The 20,914-nt window shown below is 45.6% G+C and overlaps 1 non-coding gene across 1 annotated transcript; it reads left to right on the top strand.

Moving 5' to 3' along the window:
* The first annotated feature begins 399 nt into the window (after positions 1 to 399).
* Positions 400 to 506, top strand: LOC123462473. Its single transcript, XR_006638295.1, has one exon. It is a non-coding gene; the product is annotated as a U6 spliceosomal RNA (small nuclear RNA).
* The last annotated feature ends 20,408 nt before the right edge of the window (positions 507 to 20,914 follow it).

The following is a 20,914-nucleotide window of genomic DNA, read 5'->3' as shown; positions in this document are numbered from 1 at the left end:
AAAAAAAAAAACAAAACTTTAGCCATGCCCAGTGTGGTAGCGCATGCCTTTAATCCCAGAATTTGAGAGGTACAGGTAGGAGGTCTGCTGCCAGTTTGGGGCCAGCCTGAGAGACTATGGAGTAAATTCTAGATCAGCCTAGGCTAGAGCGAGACTTTACGTGGCATAACAAGAACAAAACAACAACAAAAAAGCTTCAGCCTGGCATGGAGGCGCACACCTGTAATCCCAGTACTTGGGAGGTGAGATCACCAGGAGTTCCAGACCAACCCTGGCTACGTAGTGAGGTCCAGGTCAGCCTAGATGAAAGTGAGACCCTGCTTCAAAAAAACAAGACACAACAAAAACAAAAAAAAAAAAAAAAAAACAATGTGGAGAAGGAGGAGAAAGAGGGAGAGGGTGCTCGATTCGGCAGCACATATACTAAAATTGGGACGATACAGAGAAGATGATCATAACCCTTGCGCAAGGATGACACGCAAATTTGTGAGACATTCCGTATTTAGAGAAAAAGAGAAGACATAAAAGACTTTCCCAAAAAGCGCATAATTTCCCTATAACCTAACATGGCCAGAAATCGAACTTCCAAGGTTTTATCCGGCAGAAAGTTTTCACGGGAAACAAGAAAGGGTCAGAAAACAGCTTTCCTCTGATGTCTGTTAGGAGCTTCTGCCCCTGCACCTCGGAGATCAAATGCCTGTGCTCTTTGCCAAGAACCGAGCCGCCCTCCGTCAGTGCTGCCGCGGGCCGGCTGCCGGCCATCACCAGCGACCTCCGGTGTCTCGGTCACGCCCCTCTCCCGGCAGGCGGCGGACTAAGCCCGAAGCGGGGCGGCGGGCGGGGCAACCTTTCACACAGTGCCCACTGCGCCCTCCGGGTTACACAACGCGTTTGACTGGGAGTGGTGAGCGCCACGGTCCACGTGGACTCCGGTCACCTCCCGGCCGCGGCCTCGGAGGGTAAACACCACCCACGGCTGCAGAAGACTGCTCCCGAGCGTGTGCGGGCTCGGGGAGCGGGAGGAGGAGCCTGAGCCAAGACGCTAGCCGCGCTCTTCCTGCTCTGCTTACAAAACGAAAAGCTGGGCTCCCGAGAGTTACAGCTGCAGGGAGCTCACTGTCCTGACGTGGAGCTTAGGCGCTAGAGCAAGCTGACCAAGGCCCTCACTATGCTGCTGTTAACCTACTCACACCAAATAATCTCCGCTGGGACAGCTACATTTTGTTCAGTGACTGAAGTTGGGCAAATGGTGAAAAGCAATTGTCCTAGTGGTATAACTTCTTCTGTAATTGTTATCACAATATTATTACAATATTACAATATTTATTACAATAGAGGCCATATTTGATGGGAGACGCCATTATGAAAAGATCTGGAGAGGCGGACGTGGTGGCACACACTTTTAACCCCAGCACTTGGGAGACAGAGGTAACAGGATCGCTGTGAGTTCGAAGCCAGCCTGAGACTACATAGTGAATTCCAGGTCAGCCCGAGCTAGAGCAAGACCCTACCTCAAAGGAAAAAAAAAATCTGTGGTTTATAACTGAAACCAACAAAAATACTACAGCTATGCACGGGTTAGCAAGAAAGAGAAAAGGGGAATTAAAAAAACACCCTAAAAGAGAGAATAAGGACTCAATTATCATTTCATTCAGGAATAAATGTGATCTTACTCAGATTTTTTTTGTTTCTTGGTGTTTTTTTTTTCAAGGTAGCGTCTCACTCTGGCCCAGGCTGACCTGGAATTCACTATGTAGTCTCAGGGTGGCCTTGAACTCAAAGCAATCCTATCTCTGCCTCCCAAGTGCTGGGATTAAAGGCATGTGCCACCATGCCCAGCCTTGTCTGTGTTTTTTTTTTTTTAATTTTTATTAACATTTTCCATGATTATAAAAAAAATATCCCATGGTAATTCCCTCCCCCCCCAACACTTTCTCCTTTGAAATTTCATTCGTCTGTGGTTTTTGAGGTAGGGTCTCACTCTACCCAGACTGACCTGGAACTCACTCTGTAGTCCCAGGCTGGTGTTGAACTCATGGTGATCCTCCTACCTCTGCTTCTGGAATACTGGGATTAAAGGCATGTGCCACCAAGCCTGTCTCTCTTATTCAGATCTTTGAGCGCATACACTTGGTCCACAGTGGGAATATAATAATAACAACAACAATAATAATAAATAATTAAAGCAGGGTATGTGGCACACGCCTTTAGTCCCAGCACTTGGGAGGCAGAAGTAGGTAGACCTTTGTGAGTTTGAGGTCACCCAGAGAATACATAGGGAAGGTTGTTTACCAGGAAAGAGCACCCATTCATGAGTTCAAAAGCGCTAAGGAAGGAGGGGCACAAGGAGTAGCTCTGATTTGGGCTAAGGCAAATGAGAGGAGCTGGGGCCAGGATAGATGAAGTTCAGAAGTCAGTTTAGACAGGTGAGTTTTGAGAATAACATTTATTCTTTAAGCCTGTAGGGGAAGGGGAGAGTGAGTTATTACCCAAAAGTGAATTTCTGTTTCTTAGGCCAGAAGAGCATCTGCAGGAAGAGCACGTAGGCACGGTTGCCAACCCAGACAGAGAGTTTTCAGTTGTTTAGAAAGATAAGCTACAGGGCAAAGGATGGGCCCTTCATTTGGCCCAGAGCTCCCCATGCCATACCCCCTTTTTCTGTGGAATAAAGAAGAAAAGGCCACCAAAGGTCTGGAAGTGCAAGGGCTGGAGCTTCCAAGAGCGGGCAGGAAAAGGCAGCATCTGTCTCTGACTTAGGGTCTAGGGTTTGTCATAAAGAGGCTTTGCCAGGAGGGCGAAGTTTGGAATCCACATTTGAAGGAACCCAGCAAAGCCAAGAAAAGAGAGGATTTCTTCCTTAGAGGCAGGCAGGGAAAGGGAGTGAAGATGTTGTTTGTGGTCTAGGGTGAGTTGTCGTGAGGCGGGGGTGAGGAGAAAGCCCAGGTACCTCATTCGGGTTAAAGAAAGTTGAGCTGTTTGGGGAGAAACTTGATATCCCTTAGATCTGAGAAAGTTAAGAAGTTTGTTGGTATGTAGTTTAGAGAGAGAAAGAGAGGGTGAGCGGAGCAAAAGATCATCTACATATTGTAAAAGTGTGTTGGGCCACAGATCCAGGGACAAAAAGTCAGTGGAGAGAGCTTGACTAAATAGGTGAGGGCTGTCTCTAAAACCCTGGGGGACAGTCCAGCTGAGTTGAGAGGCTGTATGAGTATTAGGGTCCTCTCAGGTGAAAGTGAAGAAATTGTAGGAATTGCGGTGGAGGGGGATGGAGAAGAAGGCATTTTTGAGGTCAAGAACTGAAAAATGAGCAGTGGAGGAAGGGCTGTGAGAGAGGAGAGTATGCAGGTTGGGGGCTGCTGGATGAACGGGCGTAACAGCAGCAGTGACTAAGCGGCAGCTCCCATCAGGTTTGATAACAGGCAAGATCAGAGTATTGCAAGGGGAATGAGTGGGGTGAAGGAGTCCAGCTTGAAGCAAGCGAGAAATAACAGGTTTGAGTTCTTGGCAATGTTTAAGTGAGATTGGGTATTGAGGATGGCAGGGAAAAAACATGGGGTCTTTGAGTCTGATGAGGACAGGCATGTGGTTAAGAGGCTAGTGCCAGTGAGGAAGTATCCCACACCCTGGGATCAACCTCGGAGACAGGGAAGGGGAAACTTGGATCCTTTGTAAGGGAGGGGCTGGAGTGAGGAGGAAGACAGAGTGTGAGCAATAAGTCAGAGAGAGAAAGAGATGTTTTGCATAAGATCTTGGGCCAAGAGGGGAACAGGACAAGAGGGTAGTATGAGAAGTGAATGGGAGGGGGGATGTCCCAGACTACACAGGCTAAGGTGGGGGAGAGTGGCGCACGCAGAGTGGGATAGGCCATCGATACCCAACACAGAGATCTGTGAGGGAAAAGTCTTACCAGAGTAGGATGGCAGAACTGACCAACTGGCCCCCATAACAAATGAGACAGGTCCTTGTGCCAGCTGGACTATGGCCCTGGGCTCCTCCATTGTGATATGGAGAGTGTTGGTGGGGGTTGAGGTTCCAGGGCACCATCAATCTTCAGCTGCCAGGCCCAGAAGATCAGTGATTGGCTCTCATGGGGGACGAGGGGGAGGGGCTGGCCTACCTTGTTGAGGTAAAGAAGGACAGTAGACCTTCCAGTGTCCAGCAAGTCCACAGTGGGGACAGGGTCCTGGTGGTAGGTGCTAGTTGCAACCGGCTCTTGCTCAGTGACCAGTGTGGTCACACTTGAATCAGGGTCTGGTGGTGAGCATTGTGGCCCCATTCTTTGGCGGAGGCCTCAGGGCTGCAGCCAGGAACTGGAACTGCCGTCTGTTTCTGGCCACCCTCTCAGTCCATTCTTGTTTGTTTGTTTGTTTGTTTTTCTTTTTTCTGTTATTAAAAACTTTAAATGCCAGGTCAAGCAGATCTCTCTGAGGGGTTTAAGGGTCCTTTTCTAGGCATTTTTTCCCGATGTCAGAGACAGATTGGGACAGGAAATAGGTATTTAGAACTATCATGCCCTCTTGGGAAGTAGGATGAGGTGGGTGTATTTAGTGAGTGCCTCAGTTAGGCATCCCATAAACGCAGCTGGATTTTCATTAGGCCTTGTGGTAATTGTCTGGAGTTTGTCAAAATTGACAAACTTATGGTCTGTCTTTAGGAGGCCAGCCAGGAAGCAAAGAACCATCCTATCAAGGGCCACCCATCCGGGGGAGTTCGTGGGAGCATGGTATTTTCAGTCAGGGTCTCCCTGGGGACAGCAAGCATCCCCACTGGGAAAGCGTTATCAGTTAAGTGAGCTTCATCAGCATGGGCCTGAGCAGCCACCCAGGTGTATTTATCAGGAGTGAGTAGGGGAAAGAACTACAAAAAGATCATGTCAGGTTAGGTCATAGGCCTGGGAGAGGTAGCAAAATGTTTTGGCATATTATGTTGGATCAATGGAGAAAGGCCTTAGATGTTTCTCAATCTGGGATAAATGAGACATGGAAAAAGGAACATGAATGCAAATGATTCCGTCGGTGCCTGCATCCTCACCTAAAGGTTACATTTCATCCCTGCGAAAACGAGCACAATGGACAGGAGGGGAAAGAGGAGGAGAGAAGATGGGAGATGGCGCACAGAGGCAGAACAGGAGACAGATTAAGCTGTCAGGGTCCGTCATCTATGGTGTCTGGGTGAAAAGCAGAGGGTGAGGACGAGTATGGGAGGGGTTGAATGAGAGTGAGTTCCTGAGACATTGGCTAGGACTTGGTGAGAAAAGCAGCTAGAGCAAGAGGAGAGCTGTGTACATAGAGTAAAAAGTGCCTGAATGTAGGGTATTTCAGACCACCTGCCTGTACGTTGGCAGGAGTTTTCTAAATCAGTGAGAATTTGGAAATCAAAAGTACCATTTTCAGGCCAATTTGACCCATTATCCAGCTAATATTGTAGCCAGGCAGAGATGCAGAGAAAGATAAGATGATATTTGATGTTGTCCAAAAGTCATAGGGGCTTTAAGTTCTTATGGAGACAGGGAAAGAGGGAAACAAGGGTGAGAAAAAAGAATCAGGGGTTAAGCCAGGACTACACAGAGCACCAATATGACCCCTGTCCTGTTATGGTGAATGGGGCCTGCACTTCCCACGTGGGCTGAGGCCATACAGGTTGCAACTGTAGGTTGTTTCACCTGTTAGTGGGCAAGGTGGGCATCTGTGTTTCCGATGGAGTAAGCAGCTGGCAATGAAAGATGAGACCTCAAGAGGTGGAGGGAGAGAAGGGAGGGGGAGAGTGTCCCGAGATGGTGCAGCCAAACCAAAAGATGCCCGTTAGGGTATGCTATATCGAAGAGCAAGAGACCCGAGGTGTCAAGAGTGTGTCTTTCTCGAGACCTGGAGATGGGCCCAAAAGCAGGAGAGGGGTGTAGCCTGGCATGCTGGTATAGTTTCCACAAGGAGGGATTAAACCAGAGAGCAGGACAACCCAAGAGGGATGCTTACTGAGAAGTAGGGAGGAGAAAAAGAAGGGAAGAAGAGCTAGGCTGAATTGTGGTGGGTGTGAAGGCTGGTATCAGGCAGAGATGGCCTGAAGCCTTCAGAGGGTCAGTGGCAGCTTGGTGGTCTGGTCAAGGAAAAGAATGTCTGGCCATCCAAGAGGGCAACTGGAAGCCTCCTATCCAAGTCACGGCATCAGAGGTAAGGTTTGGAAGTGACCAAGAACACACAAAGGACTCTGAGGCAAAGAAGAAAGCTTTTATTTGGGAAAAGCACGAGCTGCCAGGGCTGACTCACAAAAGAGGAGCACAGCCCCCCAAACAGATAATTTTTAAAAAATATTTTAGCCAGGTGTGGTGGTGCACATCTTAGATCCTAGCACCCAGGAGGCAGAGGTAGGAGGAACACTGTGAGTTCAAAGCTACTCTGAGACTACAGAGTGAATTCCAGATCAGCCTTGGCTAGAGTGAGACCCTAACAACAACAACAAAAATATTTGCAAGCAAAGAGAGAGATAGAAGAAAGGCAGATACAGAGAATGGGCACACCAGGGCCTCCAGCCACTGTAAACAAAGTCCAGACACATGTTCCACTTTGTGCATCTGGCTTTACATGGGTTCTGGGGAATAGAACCCGGGTCATTAAGCTTTGCAGGCAAGCACCTTAAATGCCATCTCTCCAGCCCCCAAACAGGTATCTTTAAATAGCTAGAAAAAGCTAGCCACCCATTGGTAAATAGGATTGTTGCAGTCAGGTTCGCATTGCTGGTAGTAATCACCCAACTTAGAGCAGCTTCTGGGAAAAAGAGGTTTATTTGGCTTGCAGGCTCGAGGGGAAGCTCCATGATGGCAGGGAAAACGATGGCATGAGCAGAGGGTGGACATCACCCCCCGGTCAATATAAAGTGAACAATAGCAACAGGAGAGTGTGCCAAACACTGGCATGGGGAAACTGGCTGTAACACCCACAAGTCTGCCCCCAACAATGCACTCCTTCCAGGAGGTATTAATTCCCAAATCTCCATCAGCTGAGAATCTACCATTCAGAACACATAAGTTTATGGAGGACACCTGAATCAAACCACCACATTCTGCCCCTGGCCCCCATAAACTGATATCCATACATTATGTAAAATGCAATGCATTCATCCAACTTTAAAAGTCCCCATAGTTTTTATCAATCCCAATGATGTTCATACATCCCTATAGTCCAAGGTCTTTTAACTGAGCCATAATACCAAAAAAAAAAAAAAAAAAAATCCCCTCAAAACACATAATGGCACAGAATAAACATTCACACTGCAAAAGATGACATTGGGCATAAGAAATATTCAACCAATACAAGATTTAACACAACCAGGGCAAACAACAAACTCTGTAGCTTCAGGTCCAACAACTCTAGCCAGTGACAAGTCTCCAAGTCCGATAATTCTAACCAGCAACAAGTCTCTGGCATTCCAATTCCGCCCCTCCAGCTAGTCTACTCACAGTACTGGAACACTTCATCAGGGCCAGCAGCTCCTTAGCAGCCATCTCATGGTCCCGGCATCTCCACTGGGTCTCCACTGCAATTCACGGTTCATACTCATGGCCACATGGGGTATCCATGCACACATCTAGCAAACCTGCTTCACACTGGCCCATGACCATTTCCAAAACACAAGACCATGTTACAAACTCAATGACCCTCCTTCCAGCATTTTCTACACTCCACAATACCAGGTAGGGTGCCAATTTGTTAATCCAGGGGGGAATAAAGCAGAGTTTGAAGAACAGGACACTCCTTGAGCAGTCAGGCCCCTCCAAGAGTTCTTTCTGTTGCTTCAGTGCAGGTCAGCTAGCCCAATCTCAAAGGTTGTAATGTCTCAAACAAGTTGCAGGTGAATGGGCAGCAGTTTAGGCCCAAAGATTTCATTTTTTTCTGTGCCATATCCCTCTGCTCACAGTTCATTTCTACACAAAGCAATCCTGCACAACTTCTCAGGACAGAGGCATAACAGCAAGCTTCCCACACAAACTGCTATCCAGTCCAAGCAAAGCTCTTTCTCACCCTCATAAGCCAAAACTCACAGTCCATAGTTCTTACTGCATTTCAGGTCTTTCAACTCTGACCAGAATAGCCCATCAAGCTGTACTTACAGCACTGCAAGGCATCTCTTAGACCAAGGTTTCAAATCCTTCCACTTTCCTCTTGAAAATTAGCTCCAAAAGGCCAAAGCCACACAGTCAGGTGTCTAGCAGCAACCCCACTCCTGGTACCACTTTACTGTTGCAGTCAGGTTCTCATTGCTGGTAGAAATCACTCAACTAAGAGCAGCTGTGGGGAGAAGTTTATTCGGCTTATAGGCTCAAGAAAAAGCTCCATAATGGCAGGGAAAACAATGGCATGAGCAGAGGGTGGATATCACCCCCTTGCCAACATAAGGTGAACAATAACAACAGGAAAGTGTGTCAGACATTGGTATGGGAAACTGGCTATAACATCCATAAGCCTGCCCCCAATAATACACTGATCTGAAGAGATGACTTAGTGGTTAAGGTACTTGCCTACAGAGCCTAACTGCCTGAGCTCAATTCCCCAATACCCACATAAAGCCAGATGCACAAAGTAGCTCACCAATCTGGAGTATGTTTGCAGAGGCCAGAGGCCCAGTCATATCCATTCTCTCTTTCTCTGCTTGCAAATAAATAAATAAAGATTTTTAATTTAAAAAATACTATCTTTATTTTTACTTTTTGGTTTTTCGAGATAGGGTCTCACTGTAGCTCAGGCTGACTTGGAATTTACTCTGTAGACTCAGGGTGGCCTTGAACTCACAACAATCCTCCTACCTTACCTCACAAATTCTGGGACTAAAAGTGTATGCTACCACACCCAGTGTCTGCGCAATATTTAAATTTTTTAAATTTGCTGAAGACCTTACATGCTTGGGCTGCAAGGTCAGAGAAATCAAGCTGAGCTGAGGTGAAAACCTCCTCTCTGTAGACTAGCTGACAGAAAGCTGGAAAAGGCTACACCGCCTGCATCCCTATGGGAGACAGAAGTCATCAGTGGAGATAAGTAACAGTGGACATTGCAAGCCTTAAATTTGGCCACTGAGTCAGGTACAATAATGGTATGTCTGTTATGGGAGAGATCAATCACTTACTAATTAGACTGGAGACCCAGCCTATGAGAGGGAATACATGCCTGAACAGGAAAAACCTAAGATGGGGGAAATCCTTAGCCCTAGTGGTATAACACTTGCTGGTATCTGGCTAAATGCATATATTATGCTCACCAAACTCCCCAGTAAGCTCTTAACATCCATGCTTCTCTTACTTTTGGTTAGAGAAGCTCCTCTTTTGAGATGTGGTGACCTCTGGAATGACTCAAAAGGCAACATAGTGCTGAGAAGAAATGACAGAGGAGTGCTCAGCACTGAAACATCTCTATCACACCTTCCAAGGCTCAGGGTTCATTGTGGAATAGGTGGCAGAAAGAATGTAAGAGCCAAAGGAAGGGTAGGACTGCTTACAATACAATCTTCCAAACACAAAATGGCCTGAATATCTATGACCTTGCAATGCCTGGTACTAACTACACAAGACCCTCATAATAGGTGGAAAAGATGATTGTATCTCAGTACTTGGGAGGCAGAGGTAGGAGGATCTCCATGAGTTTGAGGCTACCCTGAGACTACATAGTGATCAGCCTGGGCTAGAGTGAGACCCTATCTCAGAAAACCAAACAAACAAACAAAAAAAAAGTGGATTAACCCCTTGATCAGCTAGCTAGGGAATTCTGCAGGACAAGATGAGCCAGAAGAGAAACTACTGTTCCTCTGTTGTGAGATTAGTGGATTAGTGAAGGGGAAAGTGGGGAGAGGAGATAATTATCATGGTTTATTGTCTATAATTATGGAAATTGTCAATCAAAAAAGTAAAAAAAAATTTTTTAATGAGACCCTACCCCAGGCTGACCTAGAATTCACTATACAGTCTCAGGGTAGCCTCTAACTCCCAGAGGTCCTCCTGCCTCTGCCCCCCAAGTGCTGGGATTAAAGGTGTGTGCTACAATGCCTGGCTCTTGAACTGTATTTTAATAAAACAAAAATTTGTAGGCCACATACACATTCAAAAAAATGAATGAAAATTTAATTAAATTGAGTAAACATGGACATCCAAGAATCATAATGATTTACAAACTAGTGCAGATAGCAGTTGCTTCTAAGTTTTTGGATCAACTTACTTGGTGAAGAAGCACCTTACTTTATCCCCAGAGCACCTCCACATAGCCACAGTTCCACATGAACAGTGTATGGCTGACCTTGGCTACAGGTGTTATCAACATTGGCATTTACCTAGTAAATCACACATTATTCCCTGGGCTGGAGCTTTTATCACATTCTGATCTTCCTACCTAGGCCTTACAGACAGGGATTCAGATAATTTATGACAAATGACCTCCAGGGAAGAAAAAGATCTTCGGGTTGTAAATGGCCTAGATGGGTTTTTCTCCTAAGCAGCTTTCCTAGATGAGTGCTCACCAGTTTACCCTGCGCTGCAGATGCACTGTGGATCACACAGTAATCCTCACAACAGAGGAACAGTAGTTTCTCTCTGGCTCATCTTGTCCTGCAGAATTCCCTAGCTAGCTGATCAAGGGGTTAAAAACTACTCTCAGAATAACAGATGGCCCCCACCCAGGTTCACGCTTATGTAAGTAATTCTATATTGGGTCACACAAAAAAGAATGACAGGAAAATGGAAGGGGGAGTAGTTGGGAAGAGGAGAGACTCCAGAGGAGGTGAGAACAATAGAGGGTAAAGGGAGTGAATATAACCAAAATATATACATGTATGAATATATGAAAATGTCAATCAAGCCAGGTGTGGTGGCGCACACCTTTAATCCCAGCACTTTGGAGGCAGAGGTAGGAGGATTGCTGTGAGTTCAAGGCAACCCGGACACTACATAGTGAATTCCAGGTCAGCCTGGGCTAGAGAGACACTACCTCACAAAACAAAAAACAAAGCAAACAAAAAAAGTCAATTAATTTGCCGGGCATGGTGGTGTACAACTTTAATCCCAGCACTTGGGAGGCAGAGGTAGGAGGATCACCATAAGTTCGAGGCCACCCTGAAACTACATAGTGAGTTCCAGGTCAGCTTGAGCTAGAGTGAAACCCTACCTCAAAAGACCAAAAAAAAAAAAAAAAAAAAAAAAAAAAGTCAATTAATTTAACAATAATAGCAGAGGATTTGGGTTGTTGATGGATAAGTAAAATTTGAACTTTGATGATATAAAAAGTCTAAGAGAACATACATAAAATGAAGCTTAAATATGTCCAAGGGAAAAGCTTAAGTTTAATTTCATGTTATCTTCATTTTGATCAACTATATGATCATTATATGTGTGTGTGGGTGTATCAACTATAAGATCATATACTATAATCTTGTGATTTTAGTTTTAAACATACTGTGGTGGTTTGATTCAGGTGTCCCCCATAAACTTAAGTGTTCTGAATGCTAGGATCCAAGCTTATAGAGATTTGGGAATTAATGCCTCCTAGAGGGAGTGTATTGTTGGGGGCAGGCTTATGGGTGTTATAGCCAGTTTCCCCATGCCAGTGTTTGGCATACTCTCCTGTTGCTATTGTTCACCTTATGTTGTCCATGGGGTGATGTTCACCCTCTGCTCATGCTATCATTTTCCCCTGCCATCATGGAGCTTTCTCTTGAGCCTGTAAGCCAAAATAATCCTCTTTTTCCCACAAGCCACTCTTGGTCAGGTGATTTCTACCAGCAATGTGAACTTGGCTGCAACAGTAAAGTGGTACCAGGAGTGGGGTTGCTGCTAGACACCTGACTATGTGGCTTTGACCTTTTGGAGCTAATTTTCAAGAGGAAAGTGGAAAGATTTGAAACCTTGGCCTAAGAGATGCCTTGCAGTGCTGTAAGTACACCTTGATGGACTATTCTGGTCAGAGTTGAAAGGCCCGAATGCCATAAGAACTATTGACTGTAAGGTTTGGCTTATGAGGGTGAAAAAGAGTCTTGCCTGGACTGGGATAGCAGTTTGTGTGGGAAGCTTGCTGTTATGCCTCTGTCCTGAAAAGTTGTACAGGGTTGCTTTGTATAGAAATGAACTGGTGTGAGCAGAAGGATATGGCACAGGAAAAATATCTTTGGGTGAACTACTGTCCATTCAACTGCAATTGAGAGATTACAACCTTTGAGATTGGGCCAGCTGACTTGCACTGGGCAACAGGAAGAATGTAGACTCTTGAAGGGGCTTGAGTGCTCAAGGAGTGTCCTGTTCTTCAAGTCTGCTTTATACCTGGGGGTGGTGGTGCATGCCTTTAATCCCAGCATTTAGGAGGCAGAGGTAGGAGGATTGCCATGAGTTCGAGGCCACCCTAACACTCCATAGTGAATTCCAGGTCAGCTTGGGCTAGAGTGAGACCCTACATTGAAAAACAAAACAAAACAAAACAAAAACAAAGTCTGCTTTATTCTCCCCTGGATTAACAAATTGGTACCCTACCTGTTATTGTGGAGTATAAGAAATGCAAGAAAGAGAGGGTCATTGAATTTGCAACATGGTCTTGTGTTTTGGAAATGGCCATGGGCAGTGTGAAGCAGGTTTGCCGTTTGCCTGCATGGAGACCCCATGGAGCCATGAGGATGAACCCTGGAGACCTGGTGGAGATGCTGGGACCATGAGTTGGCTGCTAAGAAAAGCTGCCGGCCTTGTTGAAGTTTTCCAGGATGGTGAGTAGCCTAGCTGGAGGGGCGGAATTGGAATGCCAGAGACTTGTTGCTGGTTAGAATTATTGGACTTGGAGATTTGTCACTAACTAGAGTTGTCATACTTGGAGCTACAGAGTTGGGTATTTGCCCTGTTTAAGTCATGTATTGCTTGAGTACTTCTTTGCTATGCCCAGTGCTATCTTTTTCAGTGTGACTGCTTTTTCTGTGCCAGTATGGGATTTGGGGAGATGATTTTTTTTTTTTTTTTTTTTTTTTTTTGTATTATGGCTAAGTAAAAAGATCTTGGACTATGGGAACTGAATGCATTGTATTTTAGGTCATGTATGGATATCAATTTATGGGGGTGGGGCAGAATGTGGTAGTTTGACTCAGGTGTTCCCATAAACTTAGGTGTTCTGAATGGTACGTTCCCAGCTGATGGAGATTTTGGAATTAACGCCTCCTGAAGGGAGTATATTGTGGGGGCGGGCTTATGAGTGTATAGCCAGTTTCCCCATGCCAGTGTTTGGCACACTCTCCTGTTGCTATTGTCTATGTTATGTTGGCCAGAGGGTGATGACCACCCTCTGCTCATGCCATCATTTCCTCCTGCCATCGTGGAGCTTCCTCTTCAGCCTGTAAGCCAAAATAATCCTCTTTTTCCCACAAGCTGCTCTTGGTCAGTGATTGCAATGCAAACCTGACTGCAACACACATATATATTTTTAGATATTTTATTTATTTGTTTGAGAGAAAGAAGCAAAGAGACAGAGAGGCAGATAGAGAGAGAATGCTCAAGCCAAGGCCTCCAGCCACTGCAAACAAACTCCAGACACATGTGCCAGGTTTTCAAACATATATTTTTTTAATTATTTATTTTTGGGGGGATTGAGGTAAGGTCTCACTCTCACTCAGGCTGACCTGGATTTCACTATGTAGTCTTAGGGTTGCCTTGGACTCACAACAATCCTCCTACCTCTGCCTCCAAGTGCTGGGATTAAAGGCATGTGCCACCATGCCCAGCCTTTTTTTTTTTTTTTTTTTTTTTTTTTTGAGTTATTCCAGGTAGGGTCCCACTCTGGCCCAGGCTGACCTGGAATTTACTATGTCATCTCAGTGTGGCCTCAAATTCATGGCGATCCTCCCACCTCTGTCTCCCGAGTGCTTGGATTAAAGGTATGCCTCTCCAAGCTGTTTTTTTGGGGGCTAGAAAGATGGCTTAGTGGTTATGGAGCTTGTCTGCAAAGCCAAGGACCAGGTTTGATTCCCCAGCACCCACATAAGCCAGATGCACAGGGTGGCACATGCCTCTGGAGTTCATCTGCAGTGGCTGCAAATAAGAGAGAGGCAGATATATAGAGAGAACGGGTGTGCCGGGGTCTTCAGCCACTGCAAAAGAATCCTATACACACGCACCACCCTGTGCATCTGGCTTACATGGGTAATGGAGAATTGAGCCTGGATCTTTAGGCTTTGCAGGCAAGTGCCTTAACCGGTAAGCCATCTCTCCAGCCCAACTAAAATATTTTTATTTATTAATTTATTTATTTGCATGGGAAGAGAGAGAGAGAGAGAGAGAAATAGTAGGTACACCAGGTTCTCTTGTCGCTGCAAACAAATTCCAAATGCATATGCTACTTTGTGCATCTGGCTTTACATGGGTACTCCTGAATCAAGCCCAGGTTGTCAGCTTCAGCAAGCAGGTGCCTTTAACTGCTGAGCCATCTGTCCAACCCCATCTTGCCGGGCTCTTCCCTGGCGGGCAGGTAGTGCTGAGGAAGGACCAGGCCCGCTGGTTCCTCCCAAGGGGCTGAGGAGAAGGGATGAGCGTCTGAGGACTCAGAACCTCTCCTAATCACTGGAGAAAAACCACACTGAGCCGGGAGTCTTGTGGAAGCAGAAACTCACAGGAACTCGCTTTATTGTTACAAGCAGTTGCCTGTATAATGTTGGGGACGAAGGCGGGGATTTCAGGATGGGGAGAGGTAAGGGCCAATAGTAAGCTGTGACTATTGAAATGATAATTCCAAGTCCTGCGTGGAAGTAGCAGGCCAGAAGCCATTAGGCGGCTTGCTGAGTCCTAGCTGGCCAGAGACAGGTCGCCAGACTTTAGCTAGGCTCAGGATGTTCCACTAGGCTTCACGCCCGGGCTGCTCAAGGCCCAACATCTCCCCCTTTTGTTTTTGTAAGAGCATTAGTCACCATGGCCCCTGTCTTAGGTTGTCTCAGTCAGTCTGAGATTTTACCCGTCATTGGTCATATGGAGGGCAGAGGAAGTGGCAGTGGGTCATCTGAGGAACTTAATTCCTGAGTTGCCAGCCTGTGGTAATGTAGCTTGATCTCATGGAGTTTTATTGCCTCTGGCTGCTGGTGAATGAATTGTGTAATTTTGTTAATTACACTAGGCCTAACAGTGAGGAGAAGGAGAAGGAGAAGGAGGACCAAGTAGAGGGAGGAGGTAGGGTAAGATGTCCTGTAGGCCCATCCACAGTGGGCTGTCCTGGAGGTCCCGCTGCCTCCTCTCCAAGTCTTCCTGGAGCCTCTTAACCTTGTCCTGGATGATTCCTGATTTATTGGCATAAAAGCAGCATTTTTCCTGTAAAAACAAGCATATGCTTCCCTTTCGGCTGTTAGTAGGTCTAGTCCCCTCCTGTTTTGTAGGACTACCTCAGCCAGGGAATCTAGCTATTGTTGGAGATAGGTCTCCCTCCGATATAACCAAAAGAGGGCATAGGGAGGGCCTCATTTCCAGGAATGATATCTACATCTGGGATTAAGGTGGCTGGGGCACAAAGGCCCGTCCAATTGGTAGGCAGAAAGTCATAGGCCATCCCGCCTCCACAAACATAAACCATTCCAGAAGGTGGGCAGCATTGAGCACTGGGCTCAGTTTGTGTTAAAAGTATAGAAGAAGAAGCCGGGTGTGGTGGCGCATGCCTTTAATCCCAGCACTCGGGAGGCAGAGGTAGGAGGATCACCGTGAGTTCGAGGCCACCCTGAGACTACATAGTGAATTCCAGGTCAGCCTGAGCCAGAGTGAGACCCTACCTCGAAAAACCAAAAAAATAAATAAATAAATAAATAAAGTATAGAAGAAGAATGAATGTATCCCACATCTATACTTGAATTATTAGGGGAAGGCATGGCCCAAATGCAAGTTCCAGAGGAAACATTGGGAAAAACTGGACGGGAATGGGGAAGGTGGCTGAGCAATTTTTTAAGGTCATATGAGCAATTGTACTGCAAGCAGCCGGGGAGGCCCAGATCGGAGGCAAAGCCAGAGCAGGGTGAAGACCATTGTAGGAACAGTCCTCAGGGGTGGGACACTCCCTGGAGAAGTGATTGTCAGTGTCCCCTTGTTGGGACAAATATTTTAGGTCTCTCACTGGTACCCAAATGGGTCTTTTTTCATCTTGAGGGAAGACACATCCAAACCCTCTCCCTGCTGTGAGGAGCGGATCAGGCCCTCTCCAGGCCCTGGTCAATAGGTCTCTCCATCTTACCCAGATAGAACTGTAGGTAATGGATGAGGACCAATGTTTTTGAAAAGGGGATTATTGTTTATTTTCTTTAGAAAAATTTAAAATATTTAGAGTAAATAATGCCATTTTTAGTTGGTCATGTGGGGGTAAGGAGTCCCCCTTTTGTTTTTGTAATTGAGACTTGAGAGTCTGATTATATCTTTCAACAATAGCCTGGCCCCGGGGTTTGTATGGGATGCCTGTGGAATGTGAGATTTTCCAGGTTTGGAGAAAATCTACAAAGGCCCTGCTTACAAAGCAGGGGCTATTATATGTTTTAATTTGGTCATGTAGTCCAAGGGTGGCAAAGCATTAAAGTATATGACTAATGGCATGTTCAGATTTCTCCCCAGCATGTGCAGGTGCCCAATAGGCACGGGAGAAAGTATCAACTGATAAGAAGATATATTTAAGTTTTCCAAAGGGGGAATAATGAGTAAAAGCCTAAAGCCTAAAGCCAAAAGCCACAGCACACTTCAGGAACTCCTGCTAGGCACACTTTTTATATCTTTAGATTGAAATCTGAAACACACCACCACATCTTAAGATCCACACAATGGCACTGATTCCAGCCAGGTGGCTGCAGAATGCAGACTACAAACAAATAACTGAATATATTGGGGGCATCTATTCAAACTACCACATTCCGCCCCTGGATCCCAAAAAATTTAAGACCATCACACATTATAAATTGTACTCAGTTCAATTTCAAAGATCCCCACAGTCTTGACCAGTTTAAGATATTAAGACCTGTAAAATCAAACAAGTTAAACATTTCTAACATATAAAGGCACAGAGTAAACATTTTTAACTGGTATAAGGCATCCAAGGAGAGACTGAAACAATGCAAACTCAACAACCATCCAAAAGTGTTTGCATTTCTATGATAGTCTTCCCCCAGGCATCCTTTATATGGTAAAGCAATTGGACCATCTTCCTTAAGATTGCTAATATGTTGACAATTGCAGCTTTAGTAATCTAAAGCCAGTCTCTATGCCAGTAAATTTAACTTGCTTAAAGTTTGCCAGCTTAAAATCTTAAATCTCTCAGTCCAATAACTCTAGCCAAGCACATTAGTGAATTACAAATTTAACTTTGATTAAACTCTCTGGTCATGGGCAGCAGGACGCAGCCAGCCCTTTTGCCAGTAGACCAGTTCCAACAAAGTCCTCTGCAGTCTTTCCTTTTCCTTAGAAAGTTCATAAGCCAAGCCTCGAAGTTCAATGCTGTTTGCACTTAGCATTTTTAGCCTCTTATTAGAATAGTCCATAAAATTTGGCTTACCACTCCAGAAGATACCTTCAGTTGCAAGCACCAAGTCCATGCCTATTCCTCCAAAACAAAGGTTCCAAAAGATCAACATCCACATGGTCAGGTTCATCTTAGTCCACTTATCAGATAGCTTCAGGTTCACTGAGATAAACTTCCAGACCAGGTACAGTTATGGAGGAAGGGATATTTATTGAAGCCTACAGATCCAGGGGAAGTTCCAGAAATGGCAGAAGAAGCTGGCCTGCCTTCACAGGCCCAAGTAGAGAGAGAGAGAAAGAGAGAGAGAGAGAGAGAGAGAGAGAAAGGCACAAGCCTAAAGGTCAAAAGCCACACAGTGTGTCCACTAGGGACATATGACCCGTTCAGAAATACAAAAGCTGCAGATGAAGCTTGCCAGCGAACCAAAAGTGAAAGGAAAGAGAAAGAGAATGAAGAGATGTTGACAAGCAAGTACAGGTTATGGAAGCAAAGTTTAGCACATTAAATATGAAGATTGCCTCATAACTCATGAGGGTATGCTCACCTGCACATGTACACCAATTGACCTCCTCAAGGAATGCCTCTCACGGGGCACTAGTCTGCTGGGTTCCCGGAGCCCCACGTTAGGTGCCAGATGCCAGGCTCCTCCCCGGCGGGCAGGTAGTGCTGAGGAAGGACCAGGCCCGCTGGTTCCTCCCAAGGGGCTGAGGAGAAGGGATGAGCGTCTGAGGACTCAGAACCTCTCCTAGTCACCGGAGAAAAACCACACTGAGCCGGGAGTCTTGTGGAAGCAGAAACTCACAGGAACTCACTTTATTGTTACAAGCAGTTGCCTGTATAATGTTGGGGACGAAGGCGGGGATTTCAGGATGGGGAGAGGTAAGGGCCAACAGTAAGCTGTGACTATTGAAATGATAATTCCAAATCCTGCGTGGAAGTAACAGGCCAGAAGCCATTAGGCGGCTTGCTGAGTCCTAGCTGGCCAGAGACAGGTCGCCAAACTTTAGCTAGGCTCAGGAAGTTCCACTAGGCCTCACGCCTGGGCCTCTCAAGGCCCAACACCCTATGTTTCTATTTATAGCCAGAAAATGGAGCACAGATTATGTTAAAATGTCAGTATAGGAGCCGGTTCCATTCCCTAGTACCCACATAAATCCAGATCCACAAAGTGGCACATGCATTTGGAGTTCATTTGCAATGGCAATAGAACCTGGTATGCCCATTCATTCTCAATCTCTCTCTCTCTCTCTCTCTCTCTCTCTCTTTCTGTAAATTAATTTAAAAACATCTTTTAAGGCAGGTGTGGTGGCACATGTCTTTAATCCCAGCACTCAGGAGGCCGAGCTAGGAGTATCATCATGAGTTCGAGGCCACCTGAGACTACACAGTAAATTATAGGTCAGCTTGAGATAGAGCAAGACCCTACCTTGAAAAAACTAAATAGAATAAATAGAATAATAAATAAATATTAGCATAATCTCCTGATAATAGATGATGTTTTATGCTCTAAATTATCCAAGATTTCCCTTTTTGTTGTTGTTATTCTTGTTTTTCAAGGTAGGGTCTCACTCTAGCTTACGCTGACCTGGAATTCATTATGTAGTCTCAGAGTGGCCTCGAACTCAAGGTGGTTCTCCTACCTCTGTCTCCCACATGCTGGGATTAAAGGTGTGCCACCACCCCTGACCCCCTTTTTGATGTTGGTGTGTGTGTCTGTGGTGTGGTGTGTGTTCCTAAGCCTGCGGTATCCAGTCGCATGTGCTCATATGTGTGCATGCACGCAAAGGACAAAGGTCGATGTTGAACTGCTCTCAATACCTTATTACTATTACTTTTTTTAGACAACCTAGGTTCAATTCCCCAGTACCCATGTAAAGCCAGATGTACAAAGTTTTCACATGCATCTGGAGTTAAGTTTTTAGCAGCTAGAGGCTCTGGAGTGCTCTCTCCCTCTCTCTCTCTTTCCTTGCAAATAAATAAAAATATTTTTTAAAAAAGAAAAGAAAGTAGAAAGAGACAAATGGTGGTGCTCAGCTCATTTCCCCCTGACCCCCTGTCTCTCTCTCTCTCTTTCTCTGTCTTTTTCAAGGTAGAGTCTTGCTCTAACCTAGGCTTCACTTTCTCTCTTTTAAAAAATTATTTTATTTATTTATTTAAGAGAGAGAGAAAGAGGCAGAAAGAGAATGTGCGTGTCAGGGCATCCAGGCTGCAGATGACCTCCAGACACATGCGCCACCTTGTGCATCTGGATTATGTGGGTCCTGGGGAATGAAACTTGGGTCCTTTGGCTTTGCAGTCAAGTGCCTTACCTACTAAGCCATCTCTCCAGACCCTCACTTTCTCTTTTATGGAGTCCAGCACCACAGTCCATGGAATGGTGTCACCCAGAGCTAAGGTGTTTTTGCAGGAAACTTTTTCCCTGGGGTGATGTGAAACAGTCTTTTTTGTAAAGATTTTTTTATTTTTATTTATTTGAGAGTGACAGACAGACAGAGAAAGAAGCAAAGAGAGAGAATGGGCGCATCAGGGCCTCCAGCCAATGCAAATGTTGCATGTGTTCCAGACGCATGTGCTACCTTGTGCTTATGTGGGTACTGGGGAATTGAACCTCAAACCAGAATCCTTAGCCTTCACAGGCAAGCACTTAACCGCTAAGCCATCTCTTTTAAGACAACAGATCAAAGGACAATTATACCAAAACCAGTTTTAGTGAGCCAGTGAGTTTGTGGGTAGTTCCAGAACACAGGTGAGGGGTCACTTACAGGACCCCATCATCTTGAGGTCCCCCTTTCTAGTTAACCTTCTACCTCCTATATAATGTAGCTTTTCCCCTAAGATCACTTGTAGGTGGGGGAGGACAGGTGGAGGCAATTGCTGTACCTTCAGGTGAGAGTTTTGTGACCATCCTTTCCTCTGTCTACTAGGGAGTTGTCAATAGCCTATTACCAAATACCAAAGCATTCTTTTTGTTGTTGTTGTTAAATTATAGAATTAGTGGTGAAGCATGCACTACCACGTGTGTCTGGCTTTATGTGGGTACTGAGAAATCAAATCTGGGCTGCCAGGCTTTGCAAGCAAGTGTCTAACTGTTGACCCATCACTCCAGCCCACATTCCTTTTTTTTTTTTTTCAAGGTAGGGTCATGCTCTAGCCCAGGCTGACCTGGAATTCACTATGTAGCCTCAGGCTGGCCTCCCAACTCACCATGATCCTCCTACCTCTGCCTCCCAAGTGCTGGGATTAAAGGCGCATACCACCATGCCTGGTTTAAATTAAAAAAGAACGTACAGCAGGGCATGCTGGCACACACCTTTAATATCAGCACTCTGGGAGGCAGAGGTAGGAGGATTGCCATGAGTTCAAGGCCACCCTGAGAATACATAGTGAATTCCAGGTCAGCCTGAGCTAGAGCGAGACCGTACCTCCAAAAAAAAAAAAAAGAA

The sequence above is a fragment of the Jaculus jaculus genome, chromosome 7, assembly GCF_020740685.1.
Source record: "Jaculus jaculus isolate mJacJac1 chromosome 7, mJacJac1.mat.Y.cur, whole genome shotgun sequence".
In the NCBI taxonomy this organism is placed as follows: Eukaryota; Metazoa; Chordata; class Mammalia; order Rodentia; family Dipodidae; genus Jaculus; species Jaculus jaculus.
The sequence above is the reverse complement of the archived record's forward strand: the minus strand, read 5'-3'. Positions and strand labels throughout refer to the sequence as shown.